The 18657-nt window shown below is 42.8% G+C and overlaps 1 protein-coding gene across 3 annotated transcripts in view; it reads left to right on the top strand.

Moving 5' to 3' along the window:
- The window catches only part of MYO16 (myosin XVI), a 662110-nt gene that overhangs the window by 224806 nt on the left and 418647 nt on the right, over positions 1 to 18657 (top strand). The gene's annotated exons all lie outside the window — the stretch shown is intronic.

Below are 18657 nucleotides of genomic sequence, written 5' to 3'. Positions count from 1 at the left end.
AAACTTCAATTACTTGGCAAACCTTTTATTTTGTAAGGCTATGTTATATGTGAATTGATGGTTTCTCTACTTTCCTAGACTGCAAATATTAACTTTTAATTCCTTAATTCTGTGATCAGTTGCATTCTATGGATATTTTACTGTAAAGCATGTTACAAAAAAAAGTAAACAAGAGAGCTTCAGCACTGTTATCAGAAGAGTGCAGTGCTGGGATTGTTTGAAATTTTTAATTTTTTTGAACAAGCTTTGGAGCTGATGGGCGAGTTGAAGTCTCGATGGTACATGAGCAGATGTGAAAATATTGGTGTTCAGTTTGCAGTCATCAGTGCTAATACTTTTATCTTCTGACTGCATTTGTGGAACAGACCTTGCTTGTCAAGAGAGCTGTAAGATGTGCTGTGACAGTCTATTTTTGTTTTACTCTATTGAAAGTACTTTCTGAGGCCTGAAATATCTTGCCATTAATTAATTTAAAATACAATATTTTCCATAAATTAAAGAGAAAAGGAAAACTTTAAAATTATTATTTTTAAATCCATGTTATGAGCTATGCTGCATGTAAAACAATAGCAAGTTCATATTTTTAGTTTGTAATACAATGTTCCAATAAATTTGAACATTTTTGTAGATAGATGTGATGTCTCATACATAATTATCTAGCTGAGGGATTTTATGAACAGTTAATATTTTTTACATTTTGTCTGTCTTCTCTTAATTGTTCCTTTTCATCAGTTTAAATACATGGTTGTTTTGAACCAAGTATTCTTTGCTACATATAAATAGATATGTATGTTGTTTTTAACCTAAAGACAACAATGTTTCAGTGTGTTGGTGTCCTTGCCATTTTTAGAAATATGTTGGCTGTTTGTATGGATGCCTTTTGCTGAAGTGTAGAGCCTAGAGGCTCTTTTAAATTAGTGGTCTTATCTATACCCAAGTCCCAATTTTACTATATCAGTGTGGTTAATATAATACAGCCTCTTAGTGATGAATGTAATTCTACTTGTATTAAGGTTCCTAGACTGAAACAACTTCTCTACTTTCCTCATGTAGGAAAAAAAGTAACTACATGTGTCTTATATAATTTATACAACGTAACTGTCACCTCTAAGAATCATACTCATGTATCTATACTATACCCATTGGTACAAAAGCTGTATGTAGACCAGACCTACAAAAGGCTTTTTTTTTAGATCAGATTAAATCATTAGCACTACTAGGCTCTGGATCTGCCCCTCTTTCCCTCCAAATGCTGCTCTGAGCAGTTGATGAGCTCCCCAGGACCCTGGCTCTCCTGGCCTTTTCTTGCTCTCCCACAATTTCTAATTTTGTACATCCTGTGATTCCAAATTCCTATAGAAGCAGTTCATAGTGTTGCTACTTTTTCTCTTATTTTCTTATTTAGCTCTTTAGATTTTCTCCTTTATTAAATATTACTGAGTACAGGAAAGGGATTATCAGAAATCTGGATACGATTTAGAATTTCTGTCATCTAGCTCTATATTTCACCACTGAAAAAGGGCCCACCATCCCCATGGTGTATTGGTTAATATATGGTCCATCCCATCCTTGAAATACCTTCCCATACCAAGGAAAAGGAACAGTGAAGAAACATTGGATAGCACTAGTGTGAGAGGGGAGGCAAAAGCCCCCCCAGCACATCCCAAGACCGCCTGATGAGCCCCAATGCTCACCACAGGGATGAAGATGAGTGGCAGCTGCAGAAAAATGCCAACACAGGCTCGGCAGTTCCAGAGCTGTCTGAGCCGGCAAATCTGTGAGCCCTGGGGGTGGGGCTTCAGAGAAGCGCGGGCTACTCAAAGAGCAGCTGGAGAGGCAGTCAGCTGGCTGGGGAGAGAGGAACAGAATGCTAGGCAGCAGATGCTGTCCGTGGAGGCAGGCAGCAGCAGCCCTGAGCATGGGGAGGGGAAGCTGAGTGTCTGCCGGGGAATCCTGGCAGAAGGAACAGGGAGCCTGAACCCTGGGAGCAGAGGGTCACTGGGGAGCCACAGCAGGGAAAAGCAATTCCCCACCACGGTCAAGAGCAGAGTCATAGCCGCATCAGAGAGCTCAGGTACCACAGTGGGGAGAGGCAACGAGGGACAGCTAACCCTGTCAGGCAGCATGGTGAAGAGAGAGGAGCAGGAGGCAGCTGTGTTGGAGCCCCACATGTACCACCTGGCAAGTACCACCAGGTGGTGGGAGCAGGAGTGATTAACTCCAAGTCAGCTGGGCCCTGGGAAAGTCACATGGAGGGGCAGCCTGCCTCCACGCCTGCTAGGAAGGAAGAGACGGATGAATTCTCCCCCCCACCTCAGGGGGCCAAAGGGGTCCTGGGATTCTAGGTGCCTGTCGGCAGACACTGAACACCTTTTCAGTTAAAGGTGTCTTAAGTTATAGTCAGCCCAGACTGGGGCAGGTTTAGTTGCCTGAAAGCTGGTCCAAAGACAAGGAATCGACTCTGGAGGGATTGATGGCCAGAAAGACCCGACCCAGGTCGAGGTGGGTAACATGGATGAGGTGAGATCATCCTGGGGAAGACTACATGGAGCAGTGTTTTCCTAGGCTGTGGATGTGGTAAGGGTGGGGTAAAGGGGAGGTTTGGAGCCCTATGAAGAAAAGACCAGGGTCAAGACCCCTTTGGGGCCACTGACAGAAAACTGCCTCCCCATCAACCAACATCAAAGACACAGCAGGTGAGTAGGAGCAGCATATGAACCATCTCAGTGGCACCAGAGCCTGCTCTCACTCTGATGTCGCTAGGGAACAAGGCACCAACCAGAAAGGGGCCAAAGCCTTATAACTCCTACCAGCAACAACTAGGTAGACCAGCAGAAAGTTCCTTTACATTATAAAAGTTAACTTAAACCAAAATACAGGTTTCCCTCGATTTATGTGGGTTCTTTATATGCGAATTTGCTCTTATGCAATGAGCATATTTAGACCCATACTTCGTTATATGTGAGGTAAATTCGCTCTGTGGGGAAGGGACTGTGGCCCCACTCACCCTAGCCTCAGTTACAGTGGTCCTGGGAGTGGCCAGCACCAGCAGCCTGCAGCCACTGGGTTGCACTCTGCTGCACCTGTCCCCCTGCACCTAGGCTCACCCCAGCTCCTGGGCTGCACTATGCTGTGATGTAGGCAGCTGGTGCTGGCTGCTCCTGGCGCTGCTCCAGCACGGGCTGGCATGAGCACAGACAAGTGGAGCCCCGGGTGGTGCAGGGTGCGGCACTCAGCACCTAGGCACGGCATGGCACGGCACGGCACGGCACCTAGACCTGGCTGTAGCGACCCCTTGCATGGCTGTACCATGCTTTGCCTGTCCCCACTCACCTCTACTCCTGGGCTGTGCCATGCCTTGGTGTAGGCAGCTGGTTTCAGCTGCTCCCGGGGCCACTCCAGCATGGATTGGGGTGAGTGGCATGCCCTGTACCGCCTGGGGCTTCACTTGTCTGTACTCACCGAGCCTGTGCTAGAGCGGCCCTGGGAGCAGCCGAAACCAGTTGCCTGCACCAGTGTACAGTGCAACCCAGGAGCAGAGGTGGAGCCCAGGCATGCGGGGGACAGGTGAAGCATGGTGCAGCCCAGTGGCTTCAGGCAGCTGGCACCAGCTGCTCCCAGGGCCGCTGCAGCTGGGGCTGGGGTGAGTGCCACTCTGTTCCCTCTGTTTTGCTGTCTTCTACAGCCCTGGGAGCTGCACCCCTTCCCCCATCCCTTCCCTGGTCCCAGCCTCACTCCCTCCCTCACTCCCTCACTGCCATAGGAACCTATCCCTATCTGTTACATTGTAAAGTGGGTTTGCTTCATGCGAATTCGATTTATGCGCTGTTTTCCGGGAACACATGTACTGCATAAATTGTGGGAAACCTGTATCTGAAATGAGTGCCCTAACTACCAAGTCATTAGCTATTCTGTGATCAGTGTTTTTCAGCCTCTTCCATTGGAGCTTTGTCACTTTCTATAATGTAATTAAATACTTGTTGCGCCAAATACAGAGTTCATTTGAGAAATCTGGGTAATCATCTGAGATCTGAGAAACCCAGGTTCAAGTTTCTCCTCCTATGAATATTAAATATATGCACAAAGAAGAGACTGTGAAAAGCCTACTCACAATTATCAAAGTATAAATGTAGAAAGAAAATATTTATCTACCGTGAAAATAGGGTATATTATTTTATTGATGAAAACCAAAAATGAAGAGTATGATGGCTGCAGTTACGAAAGCATATGTACAGATTTTAACTTCCAGTAAATAGAAGATATATATGGAATAAAGCAGAAAGCAATCAGGATAATATACCAGATTAATTGATAGTTGATAAGCACCAAGATGCAGGTTTTATTAGATCCTGTAGTAACAAAACCTTATTAAATGTAAAATATTCTACCTCCACAAAGTCTGTTGTTAAAGTGTATTGGAAGTAGATTTCATAGATTTCATAGACATTAGGGCTGGAAGGGACCTCGGAAGATCGAGTCCAGCCCCTCACCCGAGGGACAAGAAGTCAACTGGGGTCATAGGATCCCAGCAAGATAAACATCCAAATTTCTCTTGAAGGTGTTCAATGTGGGTGCTTGAACCACCTCCCATGGCAGGCTATTCCAGACCCTGGGGGCTCGGACAGTAAAGAAATTCTTCCTTATGTCCAGCCTGAAACGGTCTTGCAGTAGTTTATAACCATTCGATCTCATCATCCCTTGGGGCGCTCTGGTGAAAAGACGTTCCCCCAGATACTGGTGGTCACCCCCGATAAACTTATAGGTGGCCATCAGATCACCCCTGAGCCTGCGCTTTTCTAGGCTAAAGAGCCCCATAGCTCTTAGCCTGTCATTGTAAGGTCTGTTTTCCTGACCTCTGATCATGCACGTGGCTCTTCTCTGGACTTTCTCAAGCTTCTCCACATCCTTTTTGAATTGTGGGGCCCAAAACTGGATTTCAGTAGTACTCCAGCTGCGGCCTCACCAAGGCCGAGTATAAGGGGAGAATGACGCCCTGGGATTTGCTTGAGAAGCATCTATGGATGCAAGCCAGCGTTTTGGTCGCTTTACTAGCTGCAGCATCGCATTGAAGGCTCATGTTCATCTTGTGGTCAATGATGACCCCCAAGTCTCTTTCTTCTGTAGTGCTAACCAGCATAGCACTGCCGAGCTGGCTAGCATGTAAAGCAAGTAAAGCATGTACCTGAAGGGAGGCTAGCTGCTCAGATTTCTATTTAATATCTTACTTAGTTTTTTATTTATTCTTTTGTGGATGATCTGTCAATATGGAGAAAACCTTAAAATTTCTGAACTCAACTTTGAGAGGTCTTCCCAATCTGCTTTGCATTATGGGATGGTAAAGTTGAAAACCTATTACCATTAGCCTGTAAAATAAGAATATATGCAGCAACATTATTCCCATTACTTTTGCAAATGGATTAGAGTCAAAATAATGAAGTCCAATATTAACCATAAAAGATGGCACTATCTATGCTTCTTTAGTTTAATGCATTTTGCACAGACTTCTGCAAGGTTTAGAGAGTGGAGAAGAATATATGTAAAGCCATAACAATTGCTGCCATATCTTGAAAATTATCTGTCTGGGAGAGCTGACAGGGTGTTAAATATTACTCAGAATTGCTACTACAACATATCTGTGCAGGTCAGATGGCCATTGCTAATCTCTTGAGATCTGCTGTATGAAAAATTTAGGTGTAAAAGTTATACACCTACTCCAGAAGGCTTTTTATTGAATAGTTCTGAAGAAACAGGTGAGCAAGGAAAACAAAATAAATCACTCACAACTTTGAAGTATAAACAAGCTTTGTTTTTTGTCTTTTTTTTTTTTTTTGGTTTAATAATGTATGGCTCCAAAAAGGTTCTGCAAGGAAACAGTTGGTAAAACTCTCCAGAGGGTTACTAAGTATGTAACACTTTTTCTGTTTAAAAACCAGCTTTCAATTGCATGTACATTAGGATAGAAGAAAATAACTGTTTTTTCTCAACCTCTCTACATTTGTGCATATCATAAAATAAGCAAAGTTTTTTATTTTGTTTTTAATTGCACATAACCAGATATATCTCTGATCATTTGAATAATAGCAATATCTCATTGTATCACAAAATGGTTATTATGCAGTAGGGAATGCAAAACAGAGATATTTCAATGTGTGATTAAATAATACTTCAGTGGTGTTAAAATGGGGAAACTGTTCAGTTTTAACATTTTTGCTTGCTTTTGTCCTGACCAATATATCTCAAACTTTAATATGTTTTTCCAAGATTTATTATTAAACATGATCCCTGGTTGAAAGGCTTCTTTCTGGTAGTGCTAGACTAAGTGATTTATGTTGCTAGTATATGTAACACACACTTGCACACATGCATGAACAAAGACAGACTTGTATATACACACATGCTATCTAGAATGGTATATACTCTACAACGATCTAGACAACAGCCATGTTGGTCTGAGCACAAAAGGCAGGTAAAGTCTTTGGGTACAGTCAATATATTTTATTAGAAGAAAAGCGAAGAAGAAGAAAAAAGTCAATTTCAACAACCAGGTCTAATTTTTAACATCGATTTTTATGCCTTCCCCCCCCTCCCCCAATCCAACCTGGCTGACATCTGATACCTACAGGTAAACAACCTGCTTTTTTTCCCTGCAACCTTCCTAAATTTGCATTCCTGTAGAACAGCTTTCTAAAAGCGGGGTTTGTTTGTTTTTTATACCCAAGGGATTTCTGACCATCTTTCATATCTCTCACCATTTTTTTTTTTTTTTTTGCCTGAGGAAGGATGTATGTATCTGAAAGCTTGCAAATAACCTTTTTGTAACTATTTAGTTGATCTAATAAAAGCTATTTCCTCTACCCAAAGACTTGTCCTGCCTTATATACTCTACAATATATGTCTTAATTCAAGGAACAGTGGTAGTGCAAAACACTGGGCCATGAAGTCATGAGGCTATAGTCCTTAGAGCAGTTACTGTAGCAGTTTAGATGCATCTCAGTGGAATTAATCTCCTGTTTTTGCACTTACCATGTAGTGAGTGTTAATATATGCAATTGCACAATGCAAGCCAAGTGAAAATGCAGCTGTGAACAGTGTTTACAGATGTGTTTTTTATTATCATGCCCTGTTTATTTGATCTGGGGATTTCTATGCACCATGGTTGATATGCTGCAGTAATCTTGGCCTACACTGAAATGGTACAGTATGTACAGCACTTACAGGTTTTACTCTTTAGGTCACTTACGCATGCACCTGCCAATGAAGGAAGTTATCAGACACAACGTTCTTTGAGTCATAAGGAACATACGTCATTTTATTGTATACCACATGCTCCCAGATAAGACATGTGCCTTGTTTTGGAAGGCAGAATGTATTTTTAAAAAATCTAGAGTCATGGTGGACTGTGTGAAATACAGTAAGTGCTCCTGGAAACTTAGGGTGCCAATACATGTGCAGCAAGGCTGCTCTGATGTGCTGTAATTACAATGTGTCAGAGCAGACTCAATTAATCGAGTCTGCTACCACGTGGTACTAATTACTGTGCTGTAGCAGACCCCAGCATCATGTGTATCAGTGTCCCAGCATCATATGACCCCAGCCAGGTGCTTGTCCAATGTCCTCTTAAAGACCCCCAAGATAGGGGAGAGCACCACCTCCCTTGGAAGCCCATTCCAGATTCTGGCAACCCTTACCATAAAGTTCTTTCTGATGTCCAACCTACCTAAATCTGCTCTTTGTCAGTTTGTGGCCGTTGATCCTGGCATGCGTACACTGTTTTAGACTGTAAAAGTTTTAGCAGGCTTGAATGGAACAATGTTTCCTGGGTAAGTGCAGAGAGAAACAGGGCAAAATATTTATATATTGGGAGTGTTACCTTAATACTAGTTGGTAATATGACTTTCTATACCACTGCAGTAGCAGGCATTGTTTCCCAGTGGTACATTTTTGGCTTTGTTTTCATAAACTGTTTTATGGTTATAGTGAATATAAATTACTCTTAGTATGTTTTGAATAAATATTTCTTGCCAAACCTAGGGGACTGGAGTTTGAATGAGAGGCCCTTTCTAGTCCTAGGTTCCTATGTCGCAGTAACATAAACACATACAGTGAAGGCTTCATCAGAGATGTCAAATGTCCAGTGTCATAACTGGCCATAGTACGATATCCTTGTCTTCTAATATATATATCTTCTACCCACTACTAATCCAGAAAGTGACCCTGCTCCTGCACCACTAATCCAGAGGATGCTTATGCTGTCAGAGGTGGGGAAGCCTGCAGATGCTGCCTGAGGGGAATCTGTGGCCAGGCTCCTTCTCCCTCCAGTCCACATCAGGGCTGAACTCACTCTGCTGCTGCCCATATGAGCCAGAGCTGCTGCAACCACTGCACTCTGGTTTGGGCCTGGAGCCCCTCACCCTTATCCTGCTGCCCACATCATGACTGGGCCAGAACTGCACTCTGCTTCATGCTGCTGCTGTGAAGCAAGGCACTGGCCCTCCCCACCATGCCATAGCCCCAGCCCCCAAGCCCCAGCTAACAACATGGGGTAGTGTGTAGTGCTCCAGTCACTGCCTGTGGTTCTGAATGAGGTGAACTGCATGTATATCATGTTGGAGGCTGTCCCTGCTGTTTCCCTGCAGATCACCATCCAGGACTGGGTGGGGTAGGGGCAGCTGGGGACCTCCTCTGGCAGGGCTGGGGTGGGGCAGGGGTCTGTGGGTTAGGAGTGAGGGGCATCCATGGGGCTGGAAGGGCTGTGTCTTGGGAGTGAGGAAAACCAGGGAGGGCGGGGGATGGTAGGCTGGGAATGTGGGGCAGCTGTGGACCATGTCGCTGGGACCTGTGCGTTGGGTTGCATTAACCCCTGAGAGAGGTCCTGACATTCTCCTGCCATGACTTGATCTTCTTTTCTGCAGTGGTAGGGTTCCTCCTTGTGGATTCCTGCAGACTGGGTGCTGCCCTTTGCGGGTGTTCTTGGGGCTCCACCTCCCCTACACCTCAACCCTTCGGTAGCCCTTAGGACAGCTGGATGATGGGTTGCTGGCCTGTCCCTTGGATGTTCTTGCCTGCTGTCTTCTCTCCTTGCCCGTCCCTCAATGCCCCTTTACCCAGGATGACTGTGGGGTATGGGACCGTCCTTGTCTGTGTGTCTGCTCTCCCTCTGAGGCATCACGGTCTGCTGTGCTGCCTTGGCTTTCCCTCTTGACCTGGGGTGACTTGGAGATTCCTTCCCTGGTCCAGGCTCTGTGTGCCCTCTGAAATAACAAATAAAAGAAAAGAGAAGAAAGGAATAGTCAGGGTATGGGCCTCAGCCCACCCCACTCACTGATCTGGCGTCTGTGGTCCTTAGGATCCCTCGACCCCATCCTCCTTGGCCTGGCTGCCCTGCTGAGCTGGGTGGGTACTTGTTTTAATGGATCCGGGACCCCTCTTGTGGTTCCCTGTCTGACCACACTGCCGATGGGCAGCCTGGGGAGCAGCTTCACCTTCTGGCTCCAGTGTTGCTGCCCCTGCGTCCATTTACCCGCTGCCAGCTTTTAAATCAGCCAGGAGATGGTTTTTAATGACATCATCTGCTGGCGCCATTCTCAGCTGCAATAAAAGTAGCTGATGAACCGCACTGGTGGCTCTTCTCGGCATGGCTCCGTGTTCCCTAGAAATGGTAAGTGTGCCCTCTTTTCAGGGCTTTTCATTTCTTTCTTCAGGCAGGTCAGCCCTGCCTCAGGTCCCGCCGTGGGGGGGGGGGGTGCTCCGGGGCCTCCGCTTGTGTCCCCCTGGGACAGGGACATTTTAATTAGAGTTGCTCTCAGGACCCGCTCTAATTGAAAAGCCCACAGCATCTTGTGTATTCAGTGTCCTGTATTTCAAAATGGTGGTGTGGGTGCTTTAATGAAAACTTGTTTAACAAGCTGTAGTTGGTGTCCCCACCACCATTTTGAAGCACAGGGAAGCTGACTACATGAGATGCTGCAGCATGCCAGATCATGCTCCAACAGACTCGATTAATCAAAGTTTAACAAGTCTGCTCCAACACGTTCTAATCTGAATGGGTCAGAGCACATATAAAAGTGCCCATAAGGAGCAACCTCTTTCCAGTCTAAGTCACCTTTAGACAGGACACATTGTAGTTTCTCTTTTAGCCAATTCCTTATCCATTTTACAACTATAGCATTAATCCCCATTTTCTCTAATAATCATCATATAATTTCTTGTGTGGCACAATGTCAGATGTTTTGATTTAATCTAGATAGGTAAACAAGGCCTACTATATTGGACTTATCTGAGGAGTCAGTTATATCCGAAGGTCATTTGTTCCTTCCATGAATGATTCCATGATGTATTGTTCTATTTTATGTTTACATATCATTAACAATTCTCTCCTTCCTGCAAAATACTGAAGTCAAACTTCTGAACTAACATGGAGTTACTCCTTTCACACCCTTCCACCCCCTTCCATGTAGGCATTATATCTGCAATTTTCCAATCACAAATTATCCACAAATTAAAGATTGATGCTACAGGAGTTTATATTTCATGTACCAGTTCTTTCAATAGTCTAGGATGGAGCTTATCCAGGCCCACTGATTTCATCACAGTAAGCAATCTGAGTTTTGCTTCCTCTGTAGATGCAGCTTTCCATTACTGTATCCTCATTCTCGTTTTGGGTCCCTACCATTATCTTCACTTCCATTGTCCCTAATTTTATATCCCTTCTTCAGATTAAAATGGTACTACTTCTCATCCTTTTTTTTTTATTTATAGAACCAAAGTTCCTTTTGCTGCTTGTTTACCATTTCCTCAGAAGGTCCCACACAATTAAAATTTGCACTATTTTCATTGTATTATCCACATATGTTGTATTAGGGTTAGAGTGTTATTTTTAGTCATGATGGCCCATGAAATATATGAGTAGCAAGGGATTTTATGTTCATATTTTGGTGATGTTTTGAAGTGACGCCTGTTAATGTTTCTTTGCTCCTCTATTAATTTAAGCAGGCTGTTTCCATTTAAAGATAAACTTTGTCTTATATATTATTCCATTGTCTTATATATATATTTCAATGTTAGCCCTCTTAGGTATGCAAACACAATATATATATATATTATTATATATATAATATTATACAATATTATATTATTGTATATATTATTTATTTGAAGCTGTGTCTGCTGCTTTTCTGGGCTTGTGGGAAGGGCATTTTGTACCCAAAAGCTGAGTTAACATCTCTCCTGACTACACAGTTGGGCCAGTAGAATCTCTCTCTCTCGCACTCTCTTGTCCATCCAAATAGTTCTGGATCCCTTCCCAACAGTTTTTGACTCTTACTTGGGATGGGACTTCTGATAGTACTCATTCTTCTGTTTTTTGAATCCTTGAGCTTCTAAATCTAGTTCCATAACTTAGCTCCTTGAAGTTTTACCTTCTGAGTCTAAAACCCTAGTTGTAGATCTATTTTTGTCTGTCATGTCATTCAGACTGAACAGAATTAGCCTTTGATCACTCAATCCAAAATTATTTTCCACAATCACCTGTTCCGTGTAGATTTTTTAAAATTGTACCATAGCAAATAATTCTAGGAAGTATTTTGAGTAGGTTCTGTACAAAATATTGCAAAGGGTCAGTAGGGTGAAAGTCACAGCATGAATTACTATAACCACAGCTGGCTGAAACCTGGGATTTTTAGTGCACGGGTAATTTAATATATCAAAATTTTGTTTTAGTTCAATTCAAAATAAAGCCTCCCTCCTTTAATTTCTGTACGCAGGCTTTAACAACAGTGAAGCTGAATGTGAGTTTTCACTTTTTAAAATGTTATGATCTAATATGCCCCAGGTGTTCAGCTGCAACCCTTTGGCTTGTGTCTACATGCACTGGGATTCCATGACAGTCTATTATTCAGCGATAGGCCAAGTACAGATTTATTAGACTAAATTGGGTGAATGTAATCCAGAATGGCTGGACTTGAAACAAAATCTTTCTTTTTCAATGTTCTGGAGACGGACAAGAAATTACCAGAAAGCTTCATTTTCTGGAAACAAAAAAACAAACTGTTTTTGAAGTAAAATATATTCCTCATCACCTGCTGGCTGAAGCTGGCATTCTACTAATCATCAATGAAACTGAAAATACTGTCAGTTTCAGTTGGCACATTCCAGAACTCCCCAAGTTTGCATCTCTAGGACAGACCCACCATCTGGGCTGCTTTGACTCAAGGAGCTCTTGGCTTACAGATTTAAGCTTCAATCCCCTGAGAGGATCCAGGTTTTCCAGTCTCTAATTCCATGACAGGAACTTGGAAGCCTGAGAGCTGTGATTCAAATTAGGGTATAAACAGATGTCACTAAATGAAGCAGATAAGCTGATCCAGTTCATTGGGTGAACCAGTCATGATTGTTCTGTATTGGAAAGGGGCCCAAACCTGTGGGACAGTGGAAAATGTGTCCCCTGTTTACAGAGTCATACCTCAGATTCCCTAGGAGATGTTTCTATAAAAGTGGAAAGCTGGAGTTTCCCACCTGCAGAAATGAGCCCCAGGCAACCTCCAGGGCCATGCCTCTGTAAGCAGAGAAGCCCACCTTTCCCCATTTAGAGACATACCTTGGAAATTGCCCAGAATGCAACTCTAAGTGAGGAACCCAGGGAATCTCCAAAGCACATCTCTGTAAGCAGGGAAAGTTGGGGTCTCCCACTTATAGAGATGCACCTTAGAGTTTCTGTAAGTGGGGAAAGCCAGGCAAGTACCCCGGGGGCTTCAGGGGCCTGAGCCTGCTCAGGAACTCCTGGGACATGCAAGATTGAGCCTCTCAAGCCATGGGAGCACCTGCCCAGGGTGGATGCAGAGTGCAGGCAACTCCAGGCTGCCAGCACTCTCACACAATAAAGCAAACAGACCTCTGCTGCAATAAAGCAGCAGAAACTATTACCATTTGGGGCCTTTGTGGTGTGACAAGGGATTTCTGTTTGCTTGACCTTTGTGCTGCCATAAAAAGGTAGCGTTCTCAGGGTTTCTATATTCGGTGCTGCAAATCTGGCAGGTGAGTTCCTGAACTGTAGATCCAGGAAGCTCTGGGGTCACCTGCATGCAGAGCTATCAACCTTGAAAACTCAGGCTTCCAATTAGAAATTTGTTTAATTAAGTCTGCTAAACCCAAGATATTTTCATGAAACATCTTTTAGTTTTAATACCAGGCGTTTTCTGACCAAACTCTGTTTAATAAAAAAAAAAAAAATCCTAACCAGCTCTATTCTTCTAGTAGGGCTTAGATAGGAACTGACTTCATGCTGATCATCTGTACAGGCATGAATTTTGCCCATATTTACTAGGGAGTATATTATAAAAATATTTGAGCATGTAGAGAGACAAATAGGTATATTGTGGGATTTGCAAAATTGCATAAGCAGGTTAAGTGTTGCTTAAAATCCCATTAGGCTTTTAGCTACATCTTTTACTGCTTAAATACTTTGGACATCTGGCCCTAAGTGCCTTTTGAACTCTGTTTTTACATACTAGAAAGCCCAAACTTCCCCTTTCATGAGGCTTATGTTTCTTAACAAAAAATCTCATCCCTTACTTCTATATGTATGTATGCATCTATGTGCTTGACTGCTATCAGAATTCTGCTCTCAGGACTGCACATGGACTTCACAGAGCCCCTCTTCTCTCCATGTCCTGCAGTATTTTGGAAATCGATATGTTCTTTACTTCTCTAGCCATGAGAAACTTAGGAGGCAGTTTGCCTTTTAAAAATGTCCTCAAATTACCCTTTCTCATGGTGAACCTTATAGAAGCATCAGGTTAGCCGTATAGGGTATACAAGATAACTTGTGGCCATGTGGACTTTTTAAGGGACATGATAATTATATCATGATTATATCATCGGGATGCAGGGGTTGGGGCCTTGCCCTTTTCATTAGTTAAATTCTATTAGCCTTTAACTGGTGGTAAGGTTTCTTTCTGGTACTTTTGTGCAGCAAAATTCCTGAAATAAGGAATAAAACCAAAACACAAAAGACCCGATGAAGAAAATCTTGCATTTAAAAGCTTATCTAATTTTATCCCAATGATGCAGTTGGTCCAATAAAAGATATCTCCCACAAAAATCCTTGCCTGTCAAACAAAAACAATGAAATGCTAGGTCAGTCTGTTGGTATAGGCCTGTGATTCTCAGCCAGGGTGCTGCAAAACACTTTAAAGTCTTCTGCAGGGTGCTATGTAATATTAGCCCTCTTAGGTATGCAAACATGATTCGTAAATTAAACCCAGAGATTTCAAATAGGAATCTGGAGTGTTAAAAACATTCTGACCTGCTATGGTGTTTCTGAGTTCTTTGCAACAGAAAATGTGTTCCATTATTTTTCCATAGAAAATGAGTGAAAACCAAGAGTTGGCATTTTCCAAGGGGTGCCTTGGGTCTCATGAGGGGTGAGTGCTCTTGAGTCTAGAAAGGCAAATGCCACTGGGTTGTTTCAGTGCTCCTGAATGTGTGAGATGTGGATCAAAGACAGGCTGAGAATGTGGTGGTGAGGGGCTAAAGCTGGAGCATGGTGAATTCTGGCATATTCTGTATTATTATACCCTAATGATAATATGGATATAACTATACTGGATTTTCAGTGATAGAAAAAAAACTTCTGTTTTAAAGGTTTTATTTTAAACTTGGTGTGCTCCTGTCCCAGGCCCAGCACATGCCCAGAAGAGGAAGCACTTTAGTTGCACCCAGCTTTCCCAACATCTGTATAAATTGGGCACTTCAGTGGTGCTTTTTTGGCGCTTTTATCTGATAGGTGATTCAATCAGCTTTAGATAAAAGTGCCAAAAAACCCAGCTGAAGTGCCTGATCTATACAGATGTTGGGGAGCTGGATCAAACTAACATGCTGCTGCTTCTGGTAAAGCGCCTTCTCTCCCCCACCCCAATCTATCAGTGCCCAAAACTGTTAATATGTTTGTCAATTTTTCATGTAAGAGTAAAAATTTTAATAATTTATCATTTAGTTTTTTTTTCATTTCCTAGAAGTTGCAGGAAAAAAATCTACCCTTCAAAGTAAACTTTTAACAGTTTGGATTCAGTTGAACTCTATTTAAACAGTGCAGTTAATGACGGTTTGGAATCACAAACACACAGCTATACTGCATATATCAGGTATCCTATTGTGACACTTATTATGGCCAATGCTGAGCTAGGATTATACATTCATTTGGGGTGCATGGTTCCCAGACTGTTGCTAAACCAAAGACCACAATATGTGTAGAGGCTTATAAGGAGGTTTTCTCTTTGCAACTTCTGCTACATTGATATCCTGTCAAGTGTAGGATTATTACTAGCCTACGGTAGTTCACCTAACCCCCGACTCTTCATGTGACTTCTCTGTTATATACACGGAATGGGTTGACCAATCCTGAAGATGGGTCTAGTCTGGTTTCATAAAAGTGTCTAGATTATTCGTTCAAATAAGCTTCAAGCCCTTCCTCAAGCCATTTCTCAAACATCTTTCTTTCCTGGTATGTTAAAGGTATAACACCTCCAAGGTTACAGCAACAGCCATGCATCAGCTTTATGTGGTGAAGTGAAGAGGTAGGGAGAGGGTCATATTTTGTCAATTTTATTTTTTGTCCTTTTTTTTTCTTTTGGGAAGGTTCTCCAAATATCTCCTGGTTTAACATAAAGGACATATTATGGATAATTCTACTTTGGAGCAATTGCATATCAACCATTGTTGGAAGAATGCTGGATGGATCAATGGCTGGATATATCTGCCAAATCATACCTTTCTATGTAATATCCTGTGGCCTCAGTAAATCTAAATGGATGGATGTATTGCAAACAATAATTATAAAATGTGACCCATTTGCAACCGTTCCCGTGGGCTTGTTTACATGGATTTGCTTTGCAGTGGGATAGCTTGAAGGTTCTAATGGTAAAGAAAAATGGTAATAGATGGTAACAGATATTTATTCATCAGCTGTGGGATCTGGCTGATGAGCTGAATCTGATTCAGAATCTACAGAATATTGACTTATTTGAATTCCTTGAAGAAAACTATTCATTAAGCAGTTGTTATTTTCCAGTGCCTATTATGAGTGATTTATCCTTAAGAACGGCATGCAAACAGGAGCAAAGTGACAAAAAAATTACATTCACCAAAAAAGTGGATGTGTTTTTCCCTTTTTTCACCTGATTTATTTTTTTGATAGAGACAGCTGAGTAAACACAATTGAAACCAAATATATCAATTTGCCTAGGGTTTTGCTTTAATTATTTGATGAAAACCTCTCATCAGGCAGTAGTCCTTTACAGGTGACTATCATGAGGAGTTTCTTTCAGATCAAGCTGCTTCTCTCAATCCTTTTGTAAATAACATGAGTTAATATTTAAACAAAACCAACCACTAGGTCCAGCATGTATCAAGGCAAAAGAGTTTCACAAATGTTTCCAGCATCTGATTTCAGTTATATACCTAATCTTCAAAGACACCTGTTCAGGTAGATGGCTGTTTTCACAGGATGAAGGGGATAACTTCCTTCTGTCTGCTCTAATTGTGAGATTGTTTTATGTATAATGCATGTGACTTTTCAAAAACAGATTTTTTGATAGTCTCACATATTTGCTTTTTTTTGTGAGTCCAGTTCCTGGAGTCAAATGAACATGTCAAAATCTTGGCTTTATTATTTTTAAGACAGTTTCTAGCTCTCATTGTTTTGAAAACGTTTTCAAATATGAAGTAAAAACAATCAAACAGCAGAAGGTTATTTAAAAAATAATAAATCTAACAATTCCCAGTGACCTAACTCATAATTTTTAAAATTCTTTGACCCTGGGGGATGGCAGTATCAAAGCCAATTAAATATCTGTCATGAAAAGCTTTCTATCTCATGCCCTAGGTCTCCAATTGGCTCTGTTAGAAAAGATCTCTGGCCTATACACAGTCCTCTGAAGTTGATCTCTTGATCAGGTCTGCTGGCTAATGGAGCTGTACAAAGATACAAGGACCCCTGCTATATAATTTAGTTGCAGGATTGGGGGCCTAAATCAGGAAGGGAATATTTAGAATGTTATTATCAAAAGAAAAATGATTATAATGTAGAAAATCACAACAACATGAAATTTTCTGGTCTTTACCTTGAAAATGTCTTGCAAAAAAACCTACCCTGAAATCTGATTTTGGCAGTTACGTCTTTATTGGCCTGCAATTATCATAGTTACCATGGCAACAATAATTGATGCCTCTCTTGGTCTCTCCACCTGCTTTGGAGCTGCAGTATTGTAAAAGGTGCTGTTATATTGGAATAAGAATGATTTTTAATCAGTGGGATAATACAAGATTATAAGTCTTTATGTATTAAATGTTTATTATTTGAAAGTTATCAACATAGGGCTTTTTTTAAGTATGTCTGTATCAAATGGTGACTATAAGAATGTATGCTGCTGTCCAGAATTACTTCATTACCCAATTTCTGCAGCATCTGTTATCTCTTTAGCTGCAGGATTGACCAAACTTGACCTCCTGCCTGTGACTGGCTCGTTATAAACATTTCGCAAATATGTGTGTTAATGCAATGCCATTCCATAAAAAAATTACTAATACTTGAGAAATCCCATGTTATATCCCTTTCTCGAAGTAATTGTACCTTATAGAAGGAATGAAATGCATGCTGCAGGCTAACTTAAATAGCCTCCATTTCCTGAATTCTGATGTGTCATAGGGCTATTGGATTCTTATCTCCAGTGAGGGAGAAAATGTACATACATTTATGTCTCTTTTTGTCCCCCTGAATCGCCCCGACATTATTTGTTGGTTATTTTCATACATAAAAAATTATATACTTTCAAGATGTTTATTGTGCTTTCATTAGTACTGCCAGCCCTGGGGTCCCTCTGCCACCCGGTGGGTCAAGGCCCTTGGTGGCAGGACCCGGCGTGGCACATGGGGACTGTATGCTGGGCCCAGTCAGGCCCTGCTGCCCTCGGGGTTGGTGTTCCGCTTGGCTGGGCCAGGCCCAGGGCACCAGCACCCAATGCGGCACGTGGGGACTGCACGCCACGCCCAGATGGGTCCTGCTGCCCTAGGCCCAGCCCAGCCGAGTAGCACAGGGGCCCTGAGGGCGGCAGGGCCTGGCTGGGCAGGGGCCTGGGGGGGCTGGTGGGGGGAGGGGCAGGGCAGGGATCAGGGAGGCTGGGGGAGTGGGCGGGGCCAGCGGGGGTTCCTCCCATGGTCCCCTTCCCCCTCCTCCAGCCCCCCGACCCCTTACTTACCGGCACTGGAGCCCTGGTGCTGAAACACACAGCCTGGCCAGCCAGGTGTTTCAGCACCAGGGCGAGGGGCCAACTATGGAGACGTTCTGGCAGCCAGAGCATCTCCCTGGAGGACCCAGCCTCTGGTTGCCTCAGGGCATAGTCTGGGACCATGCCCTGCCTCGCTTTTTTTTGTTTCATTTTTTTTAGACCCCTGGATATCCAAGGGTCTAATTTTCTCCCTATGCTGCAAACTTGCAGCGCGGGGAACAGTTTTTGTTTCTGCACATGCCTCTTGCCCTGCCTCAAAGAGGTTTGAGGTAGGGCAAGAGGCACGTGCGCGCTCATCTGGATGCGCCCAAATATGTCTCTAACTTCTTTAAACTCTGCTGGGTCTGTAGGGATGCTGGATGCCTAATTAGATTAT

This window comes from Alligator mississippiensis, chromosome 1 (genome assembly GCF_030867095.1).
Source record: "Alligator mississippiensis isolate rAllMis1 chromosome 1, rAllMis1, whole genome shotgun sequence".
NCBI classification, from domain to species: domain Eukaryota; kingdom Metazoa; phylum Chordata; order Crocodylia; family Alligatoridae; genus Alligator; species Alligator mississippiensis.
The sequence above is the reverse complement of the archived record's forward strand: the minus strand, read 5'-3'. Positions and strand labels throughout refer to the sequence as shown.